This window comes from Myodes glareolus, chromosome 18 (genome assembly GCF_982192425.1).
Source record: "Myodes glareolus chromosome 18, mMyoGla1.1, whole genome shotgun sequence".
NCBI lineage: Eukaryota > Metazoa > Chordata > Mammalia > Rodentia > Cricetidae > Myodes > Myodes glareolus.
Genome location: NC_142043.1, coordinates 14,230,863 through 14,236,862, shown reverse-complemented (window position 1 = coordinate 14,236,862; position 6,000 = coordinate 14,230,863).

Sequence of the window (6,000 nt, the reverse complement as noted above, 5' to 3'; positions counted from 1 at the left end):
CCTCTGTGGGCGTGTGCACTCATGAATACATATTCCACACAAACACACATGCATACACACAATTGAAGGTGGTGAAATGACCCCACCTCTTTTTAAAAAAGAACAAAGGAGGGCTGGAGAGATGGCTCAGCGGTTAAGAGCATTGCCTGCTCTTCCAAAGGTCCTGAGTTCAATTCCCAGCAACCACATGGTGGCTCACAACCATCTGTAATGAGGTCTGGTGCCCTCTTCTGGCCTTCAGGCATATACACAGAATATTGTATACATAATAAATAAATAAATAAATAAATAAATAAATAAATAAATAAATGAATAAATATTTTTTAAAGAAAAGAACAAAGGATGAACTAGGATCATGGAGAAACCAGAGAAGAGTCTCAAGGAATAGTGGCTACCAGCACCATTAAACTTCAGACATTATTTGAAGAAAACCTACCAGGAGGACCTGCTATCACCAGAAACACCTTAGCTCAAAGTTATTGGTCAGGATCATTTATCACTAGCTCCTTCTTATTCATGCCTGACCGGTTTTGATGGTCCACAAAGATTGTCCACCTCCTTTAGAAAGCTGCCTATAGCAATGACTCATAGGAACCTGTGGCTCCTCAGCCATGTTGCCCAGATTCTTATGAGGAACAACCTCACCGCAGGACTTGCAGCTCTCTGAGCACACCTGGAATCTTCCACTGGCATATGCACACTTATACTCCCAACCCCCATTTGCATTAAGTTTTCATTTGCAGATGTTAAGATATACAGTCACATGGTCCAGAGAGATGACTCGGAGGTTGGGATCATTTGCTGCTCTTGCTTTCCCAACACTGACTATAGACAGCTCACAATCACTTTTAATTCCAGCTGTGGAGGATGTGACACCTCAGGCCTCTGCTGGTGCCTGCTTTCATGTGCATATTGCCTCACAGACACAAGCTTACAAGTAATCAAAACTAAAACCAAATCTTAAAAATATACAATGAAAGTGGATGACATAATTGGTAAAGAGTGGTTAAACACAAAACACAATTCACACATCTCTTTGTGTTTTGTGAGTTTTTCCTTTGGGCAAACCAGAAGTTTTACACACTTCAGCTAAAGAAACAGCAGCTGAACTGTGTGTGACTCATTTTGCATCTTGTTTCGTGAAAGAGGCACAGAACAATCAGGCTGCTGATCACTGATTCTGGCTTTGTCATTCTACTGGCATGTTAACTGTACAACTTTAGATGCTCTGGGGTTCACGCTGGAGCCAAGTCAGATCCAGTATGAGCACCAGTGGCTTTCATCCCGGTGTGCTGAGCATGGGGACACGGCGGAGGCTGACGCGACTATTTTGGGCATGGCATGAGGTAGCAAATGGAAAAAGAGAAATCAGAGACAGCCAGTTTTCCTCTGCTGTCTGAACAATGATGTGGGTGCCCTGTGCCCCTGGGATGAGTGAGAGACCTTTGGAGGCAAAGGGTCTTAACTGCCACATCAGGAGGCAGGGGAGAGAGAAAGGAGGAAGAGGAAGAGGGAAAGAAGTAGAAGAGGAAGGAAGGAGGGGAGATGGAGAAGGAAGAGGGGGAGAAGAAGGAAGGAAAGAAAGAGGAAGTCAGAGTGTGGGCAAGTCACAGAAAAGTAGAAAATGCTCTGGCAGGTAGGATTTACAGACAGAGACCCCAACAGCTGTGGCTTTGTAATGAAATAAAAAATGACTTCAGTTTTACATCTGGCCTCTTGCCATGTAGATAAGATTTACTAACGAAGAATGAGTCCTCTGTTCTCCAGGGTTCCATCTGGAGCAGAACAGGGCCTGCAGTGCCAACTCTCTCCCACATCACTTAAGATGAGTTCAAGTTCCTGGAGAAGCCCTTTCTGAAATGTCCTCTTGCTGTGACATCTGGCTGGCTTCTTCCGCTGTTTCCTCTGACTAATCAGTGCGATCTCTCCGATCTTTCTTTGGTTGTTTGTATGTACACAGAATAGATATTTCTTGAGCTGTTAGCAACATACTTGTCCTTCCGATCTTCTACTAATTAATAATTAATTAATGTTTTCTGGGCATATGTGTGTTTTTCTTCATTCGTTGTTTCCAGGAAAGTCACGTGAGCAGTTGAGAGCAATCGAGAGTTTCCACGAAGACCAGCCACCTTGTCCCTGATTCTCTGGCTTCTCCGTGCCTCTGCGCTCCACGCTCAGGACTCAAGAGTGTGTTCCCCTTCATGCTCAGTTCCACGGATTGATCTGAAGTATGATAGCAGGGTGAGTTGTTAGCGTCATCCCTGTGATAGTTTGAGAATAATATGATGTCGTGGACACAATAAAGTCACACCAGGCTGTGTGGTGACAGTGGGGCTGAGGAGACCACCCAAGCAGTAGAGTGTAAACAAGGAGGACCTGAGTTTGACCACCTAGGTGCCGGCAGCCCTCAGGCTCTCATCTCGCTCAAGGTGGCAAGTATTTAGATAATATTTACATAGGATAACAGGTATTCAACACGCTGAATGCCGAATTTGAGATCTGAGTGTTCTCAACATCACGCGATCATTCTCAAAATTTGAATATAAGGATTTTACTGTATGTGGAGATTGTGAAGTGGATTTTTTGCAGTGCTATAGTGTTCAACAGTAAATATCTGAAAAGTACAAAGACTGTTATGAATAGTAAATTCAACAGGCATAGCTTAGTCCTTTGAGAGTGGAACAGTCGACCCTTAAGGAGAGCGCATAGAAGCAGTGATTAGGAAGAAGGTGTAACTGTTCCATTTTATCCTGACAGATGGACATCTGCGTTGCATACTATTATTTCCTTAAAATCTTCATAACTCTCTCCTCTTTTCCTCCTCTTCCCCCTGTCCTTTTCTCCCCTCTTTGTCTACATCCTCCTCTTCTTCTCTCCTCCAAGTTCCCCCTTTCCTACTCTCTGTTTCCCTTCTTTCCCCTCCTTCTTTCTCTCCTTCCCTGAGTTTGGTTGCTGTGGGATAACCTTTCTGTATGCTGTGAACATATGTTGCTCTCATTGCTTAAAAATAAAAGTTGTTGGACCAATAGTCAGGCAGGATAGGGTTAGGCAGAATAATCAGACTGAGAATGGAGGGGTGGAGTTGAGAGAAACACAAGTCCCAGAAACTACATGCCTAAGACCGGTAAAAGACACGACCGGGTAGCAAATACATAGAGTAATAGAAATGAGTTAATTTAAGTGTAAGAGCTAGTTAGTAATAAGCCTGACCTATAAGCCAAATAGTTTGTAATTAATATAAGTTTTTGTGTGGTTATTTGGGATCATGAGGTCAAGAAACAAAAGCTCTGCCTCTGTTTACATTTGGTACCTTCAAAAAGGCCATCTGACTAAAGGATCACAGTGTTGATAGCTCTAAAAATACAGACCCAAATTAGAGTACTGTTGGAGCATGAATATATCAATCAATTCATCATGGACAATGGAACTATGCATTCTCACTGTCAGGGAAAGGGAGAACTCAAGGCTGTGGGATTACAAACCCAGAGTGGCTGGAAGCTCGTGCTCTCACTATATAGTGGCAGATAAAGAAGTAAAAATGCAAAACTGGTACATTTATATGCAATCACAGATTTGTATATACACACACACACACACACACACACACAGTCCTTTTATTGAGAAGGCCTTGGGATTGGCACACCTTAACATCATTAAGGCACAACATCCAACACTCAGGTTTTGCCTTCTAATTGCTATCCTTCACTAAGTCAAAACAATAGCAAAGCACAGCTTCTTGAAGAAATGGCTGACTCCAAGGCTTGAGCAGAGGATTCTTTGCCAGAAAGTAGAGCATACTTACTAGGCATAGAGCCACATGCCTTTAATCCCAGAACTTGGGAGGGGAAAGAGAGAAAAAGTAGAACACATTCAACTATGTGTGTCTATAACCTTTAAGTCAGAGTACCCATGCTTCTGTGTGCACATATGGACACACATAAGAGATGAACAACTCATCCCCAACATGGGGAAGGGCCAAGACAGCTAAAACCAGATACATATCTGAAAGCTTTGCATTAGCCGTGGAGAAACACTGTAGAATAATATTACCATAGAAATGTCGAGACCAAAGTACAAACAACTAAAGAAAAATAGTTGATTTATTTTTTGTGATAACTAAATACTTTTGTACTCAGTAGTCAAGACAGAGTCAAGAAAGACAAAAGAAAATTCTCAGACTGGGAGAAGGTGCTGTATACTGTCTACCAGACAGGCAACTACACTAGACCCCTTAAAGAGTGTAACAACTTCATATAAGCAAATAGCCCAACTAAGCCTGGTCAAAAACCAAAATCCAAAATCCAATAGATATAGGTCTAACATAATATATACAGTGTTTTTATGAGAAAATCTATAAAATTATGATGAAAACAATCTAAGAACGAAGTAATGAAGATTCATGTTCATGGATAGAAGGAAAGACTGTCATCAAGATGCCAGTTTCTTGGGTGCAGTCTGTGGGAATGGCTCAACAGATAACATACCTGTGGTTTAGGTATATGAAGACTGGAGTTTGGATCCCCAGAGTCCATGTAAATTTGCTAGAAATTTAGACCAGCTGAACAGGCCAACTACAGGCTCTAGTGAGAGATCTCCCTCAATATATAAGTCTGTGGCTTCCTGTTTTGTGTGTTCTTGTTTGATTTGAATGCCCAAGATAGTTCTGGCCTCAGAGAATGAGTTTAGAAATCTTTTGCTATTTGAGAATGTTTTGATCTTTTGAAAATAATGGGTATAAGTTCTTTTTTGTTTTGTGGCAGTCAACAGGGAAGCTACCAGGTCCTAGACTTTCTCAGAGAGCAATGGGGTACTGGTAAATGGTATGGTATAAGTAGATCTTGGAAACATTATGTCAAGGGAAAGATGCCAAATATGAGAGGTCACATACTATATAAATTCATATACATGAAATGTTCACACAGGCAAGTCAGAAGAGACAGACGTCAGACAAGTGGTTCACAACACCTTGGTGTAGAGGTAGGGAATTAAAGGTGACTACATAATAGGTATGAGGTTTCATCTTGTGGTCAAAAAAATCCGGAATTAGATAACAATGTTATGTATGTATAAGTACATGTGTGTGTGTACTTAACTCTGTATGTGTATCAAAAACCCACTAAGTTATTCACTTTGAAAAATAGTGAATTTTGTCACACAAATTTGCAAATTTAATTTTAAAAAGTTAAAGATTGGAATCACATAAAGACATGAGAAAAATATTTACCCAAGAAAATAAAGTTATCAAACACTGTTGAGTTTAATCATCCAGATTCGTTAAAACTAATCTCGCTCAATAGGTAATTATAGAAACATTTAACATCAAGCTGCCTTGGGAGCCAAGCCAGTCTCAGCAGCCATGGTGATCTAGTCTCAAAATAACACTAGAATAGGGTCTCTAGTCATATTAGAATTCTTGGGTGTCAGAAGAGGCTTCCATTCATAATGTAATGAGTATCCTGGGACCAGTCTTGTCAAGTGGGGTCTATAGCCAGTGTCTGGATTTGGATTTAGCGATTACGCTTGTTATCTTGGGAGAGTTTCTCATTTACTCTTTCTGTCCTTCCTTCCTTCCTTCCTTTCCTCTCTTTCTTCCCTTTTCTCTTACATTTTTGTTTACATAGCATCTGTTCGGGTATATGTGCGTACACATGTGTATGTCACGGCCCCTGTGTGGAAGCTACAGGACTACTTTCATTGTGTGGGTTCTGGAGCACAAACTCAAATCCTCAGGCTTGGCAGCAAGCACCCTTACCTGCTGAGCCGTCCCACTGCTGTGTTTTCATAATTTCTGTGGGGTAATATTTCGTCGCTACCTACGAGGGTTTAAGGGAAAGTTAAGTAGATGCAGAAAAACAAACCGGTTTTCAGAGAGATTGGCATATCGATCACGCTCAGTAAGTGCTAACACACACAGCATGATCTTGTTGTCACCCTTCGTGTTAGTCACCCATGAGCCTTAGTACTGTTCCCAAAAATGCATTCAAAATCAGTCCCCACAAA